The following is a 14831-nucleotide window of genomic DNA, read 5'->3' as shown; positions in this document are numbered from 1 at the left end:
GTCTGTGTACTCAGTGTTTCTCATGGACCTATAGACTTTAATGGACTAAAGTAGTGCATATCTCCACAGTTTTTCCACTGACCCACAGTCAGAAAAATCAAGAATGTGTGCATACAGTAGACACATTAAAATCAATGGATACGTGTGGTGTCCACGAAGAACAAAGATATCTCATCTCCACAATTTACTGACGTGTGAAAGAAGCCATAGCCCTTAAAATATATCATGGGCTCGTTCACATCACTGTCTGGATTTCCGTTCCATTAATCCGTTCAGAGGATGAATAGAACGCAAATAAACGGATCCGTTGCAAACCCCATTCACTTCTATGGAGGTGGTAAAGTGTCAGTTACACTCCGTTTGGCTCCTCTCTGTCAGCTTCACGTTGTTGTAGACGGGGAAAAAAATCCTACATGCAGGACTTTTGCTCCTGTCTAACGGATTTGTGACAGATCCGTTTTGCTTTGCATTAAAGTCAATGAGTGCCGGATTGTAACGGATTGCTTTGTATGTGATCCATTATGCAATCCGTTTTTCTGTTATGTTTTTTTTCTGAGCATGTTCAAATGAAATAAAAAATAAAAAAAATAAAAAAAATGATCCGTTTAAAAACAATGAATAACGGAACATAACGGAAAGCGGACGGATGCATTGTGTCCGTTTCGTCAGTCCGTTAAAAAGACAGAAAATATGCTTTCCGTTAGTGTCCGTTGGCTTTTCGTTATTTATTTACTTTCCGTTATTTTGAACAAATTACAAATATAACGGAGAGCCTAGCGGTGATGTGAACGAAGCCAAACAAGACTATTATTCTGCTTCTCTTAGGATACGACCACAAGGAACGGTCGTGTCACAATTTGCATGCAGTGATCACCTCCACTGTATGAGGACAAGCGATGGCTACTGCTATCGCTCGTCCCCCATACAGAAATGATGATTGAGGTGTTTGCATGAAAGATCATTTCACCCGATGAACAAGCATTTTACTCGTTCTTTGGGTGAACTGCAGCACCTTTACACGGGCTGATTATATGGAACGAACGTTAGTATAAACATTTGTTCCTGATGATCGGCCCAGGTATCGGGACGTGTAAACCCACCTTAAGTTTACACAATCCATTATGTGGCTTACTTTAAGCCAACATTTTGTGTTAAAATTCTGGTGCAATTTTGGTGCACAATATCAAGTCATAACAAGTCCTAAGTCCTAAATTTAATGTGGATAAGTGCAAGATAATGCACCTGGGGCGTAAAAACCCAAGGGCAGAATATAGAATATTTGACACAGTCCTGACCTCAGTATCTGAGGAAAGGGATTTAGGAGTAATTATTTCAGAAGACTTAAAGGTGGGAAGACAATGTAATAGAGCAGCACGAAATGCCAGCAGAATGCTTGGATGTATAGGGAGAGGTATAAGCAGTAGAAAGAGTGAAGTGCTTATGCCGCTGTACAGAACACTGGTGAGACCTCACTTGGAGTATTGTGCGCAGTACTGGAGGCCATATCTCCAGAAGGATATAGATACTCTAGAGAGAGTTCAGAGAAGAGCTACTAAACTAGTACATGGATTGCAGGATAAAACTTACCAGGAAAGGTTAAAGGACCTTAATATGTATAGCTTGGAAGAAAGAAGAGACAGAGGGGATATGATAGAAATTTTTAAATACATAAAGGGAATCAACTCGGGAAAGGAAGAGAGCATATTTAAAAGAAGAAAAACTACCACAAGAGGACACAGTTTTAAATTAGAGGGGCAAAGGTTTAAAAGTAATATAAGGAAGTATTACTTTACTGAGAGAGTAGTGGATGCATGGAATAGCCTTCCTGCAGAAGTGGTAGCTGCAAATACAGTGAAGGAGTTTAAGCATGCATGGGATAGGCATAAGGCCATCCTTCATATAAGATAGGGCCGGGGGCTATCCATAGTATTCAGTATATTGGGCAGACTAGATGGGCCAAATGGTTCTTATCTGCCGACACATTCTATGTTTCTATGTTTCTATGTCACAGCCCTCTTCTGCTATGGCTGCATGCACATCTGACAAAAGAACAGAATACCAGAATTGCATTGGGCATAGTTGGACACTGGGTTTCTGGCATGAATGCCGACATTCTGCAAGACACTGCATACAGATATACTCCACCACCTGTCTATGTGCATTGTCTTTCTGAAAGTCTGTAAAACACTGAAAACCCTGAAATCTTAAAAAATGGATCTCAGACAGAAATGGCTCAAACGGATGACAACTGATTCAATGGGATCCGTTTTTTTACAGTATCGTGTTTTTTTCCCTCTCTCTCTTCTTCTGTCAGATCAGAAGAATGGAGAGCTAAATTGTGATGTGAACCCAGCCTAAGCTTAACCTCTTGGGGACATAGTGTGTACAGGTACACCCTGATGTCCCGGTACTTAAGGACACAGGGCGTACCTGTACGCCCTGTGTATTTCTGATCACCGCCTCGTGGCAGGCGGTGATCGGAACTGGGTGCCTGCTGAAATCAGCAGAGGGCATCAGACCCCATTGCAGAGGGCATCAGACCCCAAAAGTGAACATCAGAAATAAAGTAAAGAAAAAAAAAGTTTTAATAAAATTAATAAAGAAATAAAATTAATAAAGTAAAAAAAGATTAAAAAAAGCCCCTTTCCCCTTATTTTATAATAAAAAACCGGCTCTATAAATATATCACATGATCCACCCTGTCCGATAAATACCATAAAAAAATAAAATAAAAACAGTGTAAAAAAAAAGCCATTTTTGTCACCTTACATAACAAAAAGTGCTACACCAAGTGATCAAAAAGGAGTATGCCCCCCAAAATAGTACCAATCTAACTGTCCAAAAAATAAAAAAACTATGGCTCAGAATATGGAGACACTAAAACATCATTTTTCTGGTTGAAAAAAATGCTGGTATTGTGTAAAACTTAAGTAAATAAGTATACATATTAGGTATCGCCGCGTCCGTAAGAACCTGCTCTATAAAAATATCACACGACCTAACCCCTCAGGTGAACACCGTAAAAATTTTTAAATAAAAACTGTGTAAAAAAAGAAAGCAAACCTTACATCACAAAAAGTGTAATAGCAAGTGATCAAAAGTCATACGCACCCTAAAATAGTGCCAATCAAACCGTCATCTCATCCCACAAAAAATGAGACCCTACCTAAGATAATTGCCCAAATGAAAAAATTATAGCTCTCAGACTATGGAGACACTAAAACTGAAACAAAAATGAAATCATTGTGTAAAACTTACATTAAAAAAAAAGTTTACATATTAGGTATCGCTGTGTCTATAATAACCTGCTCTATAAAAATATCACATGACCTAACCCCTCAGGTAAATACCATAAAAAATAAAATAAAAACGGTGTAAAAAAAACAATTTTTTGTCACCTTACACCACAAAAAGTGTAAAAGCAAAAAGTCATACGCACCCCAAAATAGTGCCAATCAAACCGTCATCTCATCCCCAAAAAATGAGCACCTACACCAGACAGTCGTCCAAAAAATAAATAAAACTATGGCTTTCAGAATGTGGAGACACTAAAGAAAAAATGCTTTGTCATATTTGGTATTGTCGCGTCCGTGACAACCTGCTCTATAAAAATACCTCATGATCTAACCTGTCACATGAATGTTGTAAATAACAAAAAATAAAAACGGTGCCAAAAAAGCTATTTTTTGTTACCTTGCTTCACAAAAAGTGTAATATAGAGCAACCAAAAATCACATGTACCCTAAAATAGTACCAACAAAACTGCCCCCCCTATCCCGTAGTTTCCAAAATGGGGTCACTTTTATGGAGTTTCTACTCTAGGGGTGCATCAGGGGGGCTTCAAATGGGACATGGTGTCAAAAAACCAGTCCAGCAAAATTTGCCTTCCAAAAACCGTATGGCATTCCTTTCCTTCTGTGCCCTGCCGTGTGCCCGTACAGCAGTTTACGACCACATATGGGGTGTTTCTGTAAACTACAGAAGCAGGGCCATAAATATCGAGTTTTGTTAGGCTGTTAACCCTTGCTTTGTAACTGGAAAAAATGGATTCAAATGGAAAATCTGCCAAAAAAGTGAAATTTTTAAATGTTATCTCTATTTTCCATTAATTTTTATGGAACACCTAAAGGGTTAACAAAGTTTGTAAAATCAGTTTTCAATACCTTGAGGGGTGTAGTTTGTAAAATGGGGTCATTTTTGGGTGGTTTATATTATGTAAGCCTCACAAAGTGACTTCAGACCTGAACTGGTCCTGAAAAAGTGGGTTTTTAGAAATTTTCAAGATTTGCTTCTAAACTTTTAAGCCTTGTAACTTCCCCAAAAAATAAAAATGGCATTCCCAAAATGATCCAAACATGAAGTAGACATTAGGGGAATGTAAAATAATAACTATTTTTGGAGGTATTACTATGTATTATAGAAGTAGAGAAATACAATATGTGACCAAAAAACAATCTCAGAATGGCCTGGATAAGTAAAAGCGTTTTAAAGTTATTCACACATAAAGTGACACTGGTCAGATTTGCAAAAAATGGCCTGGTCCTTAAGGTGAAATATGGCCGTGTCCTTAAGGGGTTAATCTCACAACAGAAATTTAGCAGTAAATTCATAGTGAGTGTACAATTTAGGAGTACAGGAGAACAGAAGGAAGGGAGCCTGTTAAGTGGAGAAAGATGATTTTCTCTGATAAGGTATATTACAGAGTTTGTTAAATTCCCATGTACAGTTTAATCATGTAAAGTTTGTTTAAACCGCAGTGACCATTTAAAGTTGCCATTTTTCATATATAGTTTGGATTTTTGTGGGTGCATGTGTCTATGATGATCTCCTTATCTCCTAATTTTCCAACCACAAGGCACTGCACCACTTATACACTCACCTAAAGAATTATTAGGAACACCATACTAATACGGTGTTGGACCCCCTTTTGCCTTCAGAACTGCCTTAATTCTACGTGGCATTAATTCCACAAGGTGCTGATTGCATTCTTTAGAAATGTTGGCCCATATTGATAGGATAGCATCTTGCAGTTGATGGAGATTTGAGGGATGCACATCCAGGGCACGAAGCTCCCGTTCCACCACATCCCAAAGATGCTCTATTGGGTTGAGATCTGGTGACTGTGGGGCCATTTTAGTACAGTAAACTCATTGTCATGTTCAAGAAACCAATTTGAAATGATTCGAGCTTTGTGACATGGTGCATTATCCTGCTGGAAGTAGCCATCAGAGGATGGATACATGTTCTCATTCTGTTTACGCCAAATTCGGACTCTACCATTTGAATGTCTCAACAGAAATCGAGACTCATCAGACCAGGCAACATTTTTCCAGTCTTCAACAGTCCAATTTTGGTGAGCTCGTGCAAATTGTAGCCTCTTTTTCCTATTTGTAGTGGAGATGAGTGGTACCCGGTGGGGTCTTCTGCTGTTGTAGCCCATCCGCCCCAAGGTTGTGCGTGTTGTGGCTTCACAAATGCTTTGCTGCATACCTCGGTTGTAACGAGTGGTTATTTCAGTCAACGTTGCTCTTCTATCAGCTTGAATCAGTCGGCCCATTCTCCTCTGACCTCTAGCATCCACAAGGCTTTTTTTGCCCACAGGACTGCTGCATACTGGATGTTTTTCCCTTTTCACACCATTCTTTGTAAACCCTAGAAATGGTTGTGCGTGAAAATCCCAGTAACTGAGCAGATTGTGAAATACTCAGACCGGCCCGTCTGGCACCAACAACCATGCCACGCTCAAAATTGCTTAAATCACCTTTCTTTCCCATTCTGACATTCAGTTTGGAGTTCAGGAGATTGTCTTGACCAGGACCACCCCCCTAAATGCATTGAAGCAACTGCCATGTGATTGGTTGACTAGATAATTGCATTAATGAGAAATAGAACAGGTGTTCCTAATAATTCTTTAGGTGAGTGTATATTTAAGTATGATCCCTAGCTAACCAGTCCATCTCTATGTTCTGTCTCTTTAACTCTAGTTTAAACATTTTGCAACCCTGGCTAGAATTGTCTTCTCCAGCACATCAGTTCGCCCTCCATTCAGGTGCAAATCATCTGTAGCATATATACTACAGTGGATATAAAAAGTCTACAATGTCAGGTTTCTGTGCTGTAAAAAAATGAAAGCAATGTCCTTTTGACAATATAGCCATGCATTTACCAGTAAGTAGCTCATTTGCCTGAAGTTTCTACCAGTGCTATTCAAAGTGCAAAATCTATTTTCCTTTACTACATTTTGCACAGCTCAGTAAGTTGAGTGACCTATGACTTTTTTCTCTTTATAACATCTAACCACCTGTCCTTTTAATCCTATACCCAAACATCTTGTCCATGCTGTCACCACCTGTCACCCACCAATTTTTCATCCTCTCTTTCTCATATGGTGCTTGCTCTTCATCTTTTATAATGCCCTGTTTCCAACCTTTACTTTGCTTCTAAACTTCTGGAACAGGCATGCTCAACCTACGGCCCTCCAGCTGTTGTAAAACTACAACTCCCAAAATGCCCTGCTGTAGGCTGTTTGGGCATGCTGGGAGTTGTAGTTTTGCAACAGATGCAGGGCCGCAGGTTGAGCATGCCTGTTCTACAAAATTTGGTCTATACTCGTCTGGTCAATTACCTCTACTAACTCTCTTTTCTAGATATATGCCTTATTTCAATAAAGGACATCAATTAATACTGCTTTACACATTCTGCCCCTTTAGCTTTAAGGATACTGTCCTATCCTGGTTTTTCTCATGTTTCTTTGACCATGCTTTCTATGTGTCTTCTGCTTCTGCTGGTCTGCTTTCTCTACCCATCCTCTCTCTGATAGCGTTCTCCTATGTTTATTGTTGCACCGCCTTCTTTTTTCTCTATAAAGAATTCCAGTTGGACAGACTATCAGTATTTTTGGTTGTCACTACCTATTTTATGCTGATGATACCAACTATATTCATCCTCCTGGAACATTTCTTCAGCAATCCCAAAACACTTATGAATGTCTGTCAGCTGTCTCTTCCTTCATGTCCTCTATAAATGTCAAACTAAATGTTTCTAAAATGCAGCCCCTTCCTTTGGCTCTATAAACTTTTTCACCTAAAACTGAAACAAAACCCTGCTATCCTCGCTACACATCAGGCCTAATGTTTCGAGTTATGCTTGACTCAGGTCTTTCCTTTCTTCCTCACATTCAATCCATTGCTAAATATCCTACTACCTTCACCTAAAAAAAAACATTTCTTGTATCCATCCTTACCATCATTTCTCGACAACATGAGCACAGCAGCCAGGATGATCAGACTGTTTAGTAGAAATTTTGGACCATGCAAATAGGTTTATGTTCTCGAATATTTCTGAGATGCCTTGCATACGTAGCCCTCTTTGGGTCATTCCACAGCATCTTAAAGGCTAGGATTCTGACTTGGTCATTCTTTTTTAACCATTTTGTAGTTGATTAAAGCTAGTTGCACACTAGCGTCAGAGATCCGGCAGGCTGTTCTGGCAGGGAACAGCCTCCTAGATCTCTGCGCATTCTGGCACTGCTGGAGGTTTGTAAGGCTCCATCCGTCTTCACTTACTCTAATGGGGACCGACGGAGATCCGTCCGCATTCTGGCGAATTTGCCAGAAGAAAACTGCTGCCGATTCTCTGCATATTTGCCTGAGTGCAAATGGATCTCCGCCGATCCCCATTACAGTGAATGGGGCTGGACGGAGCCTTACAAACCTCTAGCAATGTCAGAGTGTGCAGACTTCCAGCAGAGAACAACCTGCCAGATCTCTTAACTAGCCTAACGTGTGCTTTTGGTCATTGTCTTGTTGCATCGACCAATGTGTTCTTTTGAGTTTGAGATCATGGACATTCTCCTGTAAAATTCTTTGAAACACCTTAGAATTATTTGTTTAATCAATAATCACAAGGCATCCAGAGTCCAGATCCTTAGATTTTCTTTTTTTTCTAGACATCTGTAGTGTTGTGAATTTGTGCTAAAAACATAACTTCCAATTTTCTCTCATCTGTCCACAGAAACTTTTCATTATGGAACATCAAGTTATTGACACATGACTTCCTTGGCTGTGTCCTTTCATAAGCACCATTCTTGTTTAGTGTTTTTCTAATAGTAGACATGAAAAGAGTTTTTTGTAGTTTGTACAGTCTTATATTGGTCTTTTGCTGCTAAACCTGGTTTCTTTCTCATTCAGGATTGCCCTTTGAGCTCTTGGAGTGATCTTAACAGGACACCCACTACTGGGGTGAGTAGCAATAGTCCTAAATTTTCTCAATTTGCAGATAATTTGTCTAACCATACTGTAGATAACCTTTTTTCTAACCAGAGCCTTTTCCACTATAACGAATCTCTCTATAACACATCTTCTCTGTTCTTCTGAAAGGCATGGATCACACTAATCAATCTTCATTGAGAAGAACAGACTTGTCAGCAACTAGGCTTTGTGTGCCTTTATGTAATGGCAGTGTGAAACTCACACATCAAATCCTACCTCCTTGATGGAAATTACTTTTTGTCAATTAGCTCTTGGAAAAGTTACTAAAAGAGAGGTTCAATTACTTTTTCTCCCTGCACTGGGGATATTTACTCAGTGCGCCTAATAAAAGAGCTGAATAAGGCTCTTTGTGTATTTTTTGTTTAGTTACATTGTGTTTGTCTATAATTGCAACAAATAACAATCATACCACATTTTAATAGTAATCAATGTAGAAATCCAGGTACCTTCAAAGGGTTCACTTACTTTTTCTTGCAACTGTAGCTACATCTGTCATATCACTCTGCACTTTATATCCATGTTGGCTGAGATACTGGGTGGTGACAGGTTTATGCAGCCTTATTTATACAGTGATCCCCATGCCAGGCTGTGCCCTTGGACTATATATTGGATTATTTTACCATGTACCTATTGTGTCACTACTCCCATTCCATTTACAATGTGAGCTCCTATGGGTATAGATATTTCTCCTTTTGCTACATTGTTAACTTATTTTCATTAAATAGAATTTTACTTTCCTTCCCAAATATAAAACGTTGCATAATATGTTTGTACTAGTGTTACGGCAGTGGGTGTAGAACCGCTGTGTCAACCAACAGATTTGACTTTTAGCTAATCGTAAAGGCGTTATCCTGACTGTCCCCTGGTATCCACAATTTAACCCCTGTACAAGGAACTCGAGTTCACTGCAGGGGAACCACCAGGCCAATAACTCCTGTAAAGTATTCTTTGTGTGATTGACAGTTGACCCATGGAGGTCAGAGACACCAGTGCTGGGCATCGAGGGGTCATGCAAATTGTAGTCAGGGACAGGCCGAGATCAGGGCAGGCAGGGTATGTGCTAAACAGTAAATGGTTTGAAGTCAGGGCAGAGAAGGGTCAACACGGGGGTCAGGCACATGTCAGATCAGCAGATGAGGGTCAGAATCCAGTAAACAAGCATAGGTCACTACATTGGCAGTACAGATTAGAGTTTGGGCTAATCCTAAAGGCATTATCCTGACAGATTATATTTAGGGCTAATCCTAAAGGGATTATCCTTAATGTCCTCTAGTATTCACACTTTAACCCCTGTACAGGGATCTGGAATGTACTGTAGGGAAACCACCAGGCCACTGACTCGTGGAGTATTCTTTGTATGATTGACAGTTGACCCGTGGGAGTCAGAGACACCAGTGCTGTGAACCGAGGTGCCATGCAAAATTGTAGTCAGGGACAGGCCAAGGTCAGGGCCGCAAAGTATGTGCTAAACAGTAAATGATCTGAAGTCAGGGCAGAGAAGGGTCAACAGGGAGATCAGGCACCTGTCAGATCAGCAGATAAGGGTCAGAATCCAGTAAACAAGCAGGGGTCAGTACATTGGCAGACACTAGAAATAGCACACCTTTGCAGGAACTAGCAAGCTATGGGAAGGTGTCTTAAAGGGGAATTCCCATCACATACAATGGGGGCATATCGCTAGGATATGCCCTTATTGTCTGATAGGTGCAGGTCCCACCTCTCTGACCTGCACCTACAATGAAAACGGAGCGGGGAATTGCTGCTCCCCGCTGCTCCCATACAAGTTAATGGGAGCGCACTGCGCATGCGCGACCCCACTCCCATTCATTTCTATGGGGCCAATGGAAAAAGCCGAGCCATCGCTCGGCTATTTTCGACAGCCCCATAGAAATGAATGGAGGGCGGCTGTACATGCGCAGTGCACCCTCCACTATTTTCTCTGCTCTGTACTCCGTGTAGGTGTGGATCCCAGAGGTGAGACCCACACCTATAAGACAATGGTGGCATATCCTAGTGATATGCCCCCATTGTCTATGATGGAAAAAACCCTTCAACTACGCCAGGATTGCCAGCTATTGGCTAGTGAAGATTAGTGTGTGTGCACACCGGCACTTTAAGAGCTGGAGGGATGGCATGTGTGTGCCCTATAGGCACAGGGAGAGAGGCCAAGCCAGCAAGCAAGCAGACCACAGCTTGCAAGGAGGAATAGAACGAGCCTGGCGGCTGGACCTGCCGAGAAGGGTGGAGCCAGGATGCCTGAGACCTGGGACCAGTAAGTGAAGCTGCAGTGGCCTCTGGCCGTATACATCTATATACACTGCTCAAAAAAATAAAGGGAACACAAAAATAACACATCCTAGATCTGAATTAATTAAATATTCTTCTGAAATACTTTGTTCTTTACATAGTTGAATGTGCTGACAACAAAATCACACAAAAATAAAAAAATGGAAATCAAATTTTTCAACCCATGGAGGTCTGGATTTGGAGTCACACTCAAAATTAAAGTGGAAAAACACACTACAGGCTGATCCAACTTTGATGTAATGTCCTTAAAACAAGTCAAAATGAGGCTCAGTAGTGTGTGTGGCCTCCACATGCCTGTATGACCTCCCTACAACGCCTGTGCATGCTCCTGATGAGGTGGCGGACGGTCTCCTGAGGGATATCCTCCCAGACCTGGACTAAAGCATCTGCCAACTCCTGGACAGTCTGTGGTGCAACGTGACATTGGTGGATAGAGCGAGACATGATGTCCCACATGTGCTCAATTGGATTCATGTCTGGGGAACGGGCGGGCCAGTCCATAGCATCAATGCCTTCGTCTTGCAGGAACTGCTGACACGCTCCAGCCACATGAGGTCTAGCATTGTCTTGCATTAGGAGGAACCCAGGGCCAACTGCACCAGCATATGGTCTCACAAGGGGTCTGAGGATCTCATCTCGGTACCTAATGGCAGTCAGGCTACCTCTGACGAGCACATGGAGGGCTGTGCGGCCCTCCAAAGAAATGCCACCCCACACCATTACTGACCCAATGCCAAACCGGTCATGCTGGAGCATGTTGCAGGCAGCAGAACGTTCTCCACGGCGTCTCAAGACTCTGTCACGTCTGTCACATGTGCTCAGTGTGAACCTGCTTTCATCTGTGAAGAGCACAGGGCACCAGTGGCGAATTTGCCAATCTTGGTGTTCTCTGGCAAATGACAAACGTTCTGCACGGTGTTGGGCTGTAAGCACAACCCCCACCTGTGGACGTCGGGCCCTCATATCACCCTCATGGAGTGTGTTTCTGACCGTTTGAGCAGACACATGCACGATTGTGGCCTGCTGGAGGTCATTTTGCAGGGCTCTGGCAGTGCTCCTCATGTTCCTCCTTGCACAAAGGCAGAGGTAGCGGTCCTGCTGCTGGATTGTTGCCCTCCTACGGCCTCCTCCACGTCTTCTGATGTACTGGCCTGTCTCCTGGTAGCGCCTCCATGCTCTGGACACTACGCTGACAGACACAGCAAACCTTCTTGCCACAGCTCGCATTGATGTGCCATCCTGGATAAGCTGCACTACCTGAGCCACTTGTGTGGGTTGTAGACTCCGTCTCATGCTACCACTAGAGTGAAAGCACCGCCAGCATTCAAAAGTGACCAAAACATCAGCCAGGAAGCATAGGAACTGAGAAGTGTTCTGTGGTCACCACCTGCAGAACCACTCCTTTACTGGGGGTGTCTTGCTAATTGCCTATAATTTCCACCTGTTGTCTATCCCATTTGCACAACAGCATGTGAAATTGATTGTCACTCAGTGTTGCTTCCTAAGTGGACAGTTTGATTTCAAAGAAGTGTGATTGACTTGGAGTTACATTGTGTTGTTTAACCACCTCAGCCCCCAGTGCTTAAACACCCTGAAAGACCAGGCCACTTTTTACACTTCTGACCTACACTACTTTCACCGTTTATTGCTCGGTCATGCAACTTACCACCCAAATGAATTTTACCTCCTTTTCTTCTCACTAATAGAGCTTTCATTTGGTGGTATTTCATTGCTGCTGACATTTTTACTTTTTTTGTTATTAATCGAAATTTAACGATTTTTTTGCAAAAAAATGACATTTTTCACTTTCAGTAGTAAAATTTTGCAAAAAAAACGACATCCATATAGAAATTTTGCTCTAAATTTATAGTTCTACATGTCTTTGATAAAAAAAAAATGTTTGGGTAAAAAAAAAATGGTTTGGGTAAAAGTTATAGCGTTTACAAACTATGGTACAAAAATGTGAATTTCCGCTTTTTGAAGCAGCTCTGACTTTCTGAGCACCTGTCATGTTTCCTGAGGTTCTACAATGCCCAGACAGTACAAACACCCCACAAATGACCCCATTTCTGAAAGTACACACCCTAAGGTGTTCGCTGATGGGCATAGTGAGTTCATAGAACTTTTTATTTTTTGTCACAAGTTAGCGGAAAATTTTTTTTTTTTTTTTTTTTTTTTTTTTTCTTACAAAGTCTCATATTCCACTAACTTGTGACAAAAAATAAAAAGTTCTATGAACTCACTATGCCCATCAGCGAATACCTTGGGGTCTCTTCTTTCCAAAATGGGGTCACTTGTGGGGTAGTTATACTGCCCTGGCATTCTAGGGGCCCAAATGTGTGGTAAGGAGTTTGAAATCAAATTCTGTAAAAAATGACCTGTGAAATCCGAAAGGTGCTCTTTGGAATATGGGCCCCTTTGCCCACCTAGGCTGCAAAAAAGTGTCACACATCTGGTATCTCCGTACTCAGGAGAAGGTGGGGAATGTGTTTTGGGGTGTCATTTTATATATACCCATGCTGGGTGAGAGAAATATCTTGGCAAAAGACAACTTTTCCCATTTTTTTATACAAAGTTGTCATTTGACCAAGATATTTATCTCACCCAGCATGGGTATATGTAAAAAGACACCCCAAAACACATTCCTCAACTTCTCCTGAGTACGGGGATACCAGATGTGTGACACTTTTTTGCAGCCTAGGTGGGCAAAGGGGCCCATATTCCAAAGAGCACCTTTCGGATTTCACTCCTCATTTTTTCCTGAATTTGATTTCAAACTCCTTACCACACATTTGGGCCCCTAGAATACCAGGGCAGTATAACTACCCCACAAGTGACCCCATTTTGGAAAGAAGACACCCCAAGGTATTCCGTGAGGGGCATGGCGAGTTCCTAGAATTTTTTATTTTTTGTCACAAGTTAGTGGAAAATGATGATTTTTTTTTTTTTTTTTTTTTTCATACAAAGTCTCATATTCCACAAACTTGTGACAAAAAATAAAAACTTCCATGAACTCACTATGCCCATCAGCGAATACCTTGGGGTCTCTTCTTTCCAAAATGGGGTCACTTGTGGGGTAGTTATACTGCCCTGGCATTCTAGGGGCCCAAATGTGTGGTAAGTAGGTAAATGACCTGTGAAATCCGAAAGGTGCTCTTTGGAATGTGGGCCCCTTTGCCCACCTAGGCTGCAAAAAAGTGTCACACATCTGGTATCTCTGTATTCAGGAGAAGTTGAGGAATGTGTTTTGGGGTGTCTTTTTACATATACCCATGCTGGGTGAGATAAATATCTTGGTCAAATGCCAACTTTGTATAAAAAAATGGGAAAAGTTGTCTTTTGCCAAGATATTTCTCTCACCCAGCATGGGTATATGTAAAATGACACCCCAAAACACATTCCCCAACTTCTCCCGATTACGGAGATACCAGATGTGTGACACTTTTTTGCAGCCTAGGTGGGCAAAGGGGCCCATATTCAAAAGAGCACCTTTCGGATTTCACAGGTCATTTTTTACAGAATTTGATTTCAAACTCCTTACCACACATTTGGGCCCCTAGAATGCCAGGGCAGTATAACTACCCCACAAGTGACCCCATTTTGGAAAGAAGAGACCCCAAGGTATTCGCTGATGGGCATAGTGAGTTCATGGAACTTTTTATTTTTTGTCACAAGTTAGTGGAATATGAGACTTTGTATGAAAAAAAAAATAAAAAAAAAAATAAGCATTTTCCACTAACTTGTGACAAAAAATAAAAAATTCTAGGAACTCGCCATGCCCCTCACGGAATACCTTGGGGTGTCTTCTTTCCAAAATGGGGTCACTTGTGGGGTAGTTATACTGCCCTGGCATTTTCCAGGGGCCCTAATGTGTGGTAAGTAGGTAAATGACCTGTGAAATCCTAAAGGTGCTCTTTGGAATATGGGCCCCTTTGCCCACCTAGGCTGCAAAAAAGTGTCACACATGTGGTATCGCCGTATTCAGGAGAAGTTGGGGAATGTGTTTTGGGGTGTCATTTTACATATACCCATGCTGGGTGAGAGAAATATCTTGGCAAAAGACAACTTTTCCCATTTTTTTATACAAAGTTGGCATTTGACCAAGATATTTCTCTCACCCAGCATGGGTATATGTAAAATGACACCCCAAAACACATTCCCCAACTTCTCCTGAGTACGGCGATACCAGATGTGTGACACTTTTTTGCAGCCTAGATGCGCAAAGGTGCCCAAATTCCTTTTAGGAGGGCATTT

The 14831-nt window shown here is 41.5% G+C and overlaps 1 protein-coding gene across 2 annotated transcripts in view; it reads left to right on the top strand.

Moving 5' to 3' along the window:
• LOC120995207 (serine/threonine-protein kinase SBK1-like) overlaps positions 1-14831 on the top strand; it is a 105040-nt gene that overhangs the window by 34865 nt on the left and 55344 nt on the right. The window contains exon 2 of one of the 2 annotated variants that reach the window (XM_040424274.1): positions 8190-8240. The gene's annotated coding sequence lies outside the window, so the exon portion shown is untranslated. Of the gene's footprint in view, positions 1-8189; positions 8241-10425; positions 10543-14831 lie in introns of those variants that run through there. The other variant, XM_040424258.1, reaches the window with a different exon arrangement.

Source organism: Bufo bufo, chromosome 1 (assembly GCF_905171765.1).
Source record: "Bufo bufo chromosome 1, aBufBuf1.1, whole genome shotgun sequence".
NCBI lineage: Eukaryota > Metazoa > Chordata > Amphibia > Anura > Bufonidae > Bufo > Bufo bufo.
The sequence above is the reverse complement of the archived record's forward strand: the minus strand, read 5'-3'. Positions and strand labels throughout refer to the sequence as shown.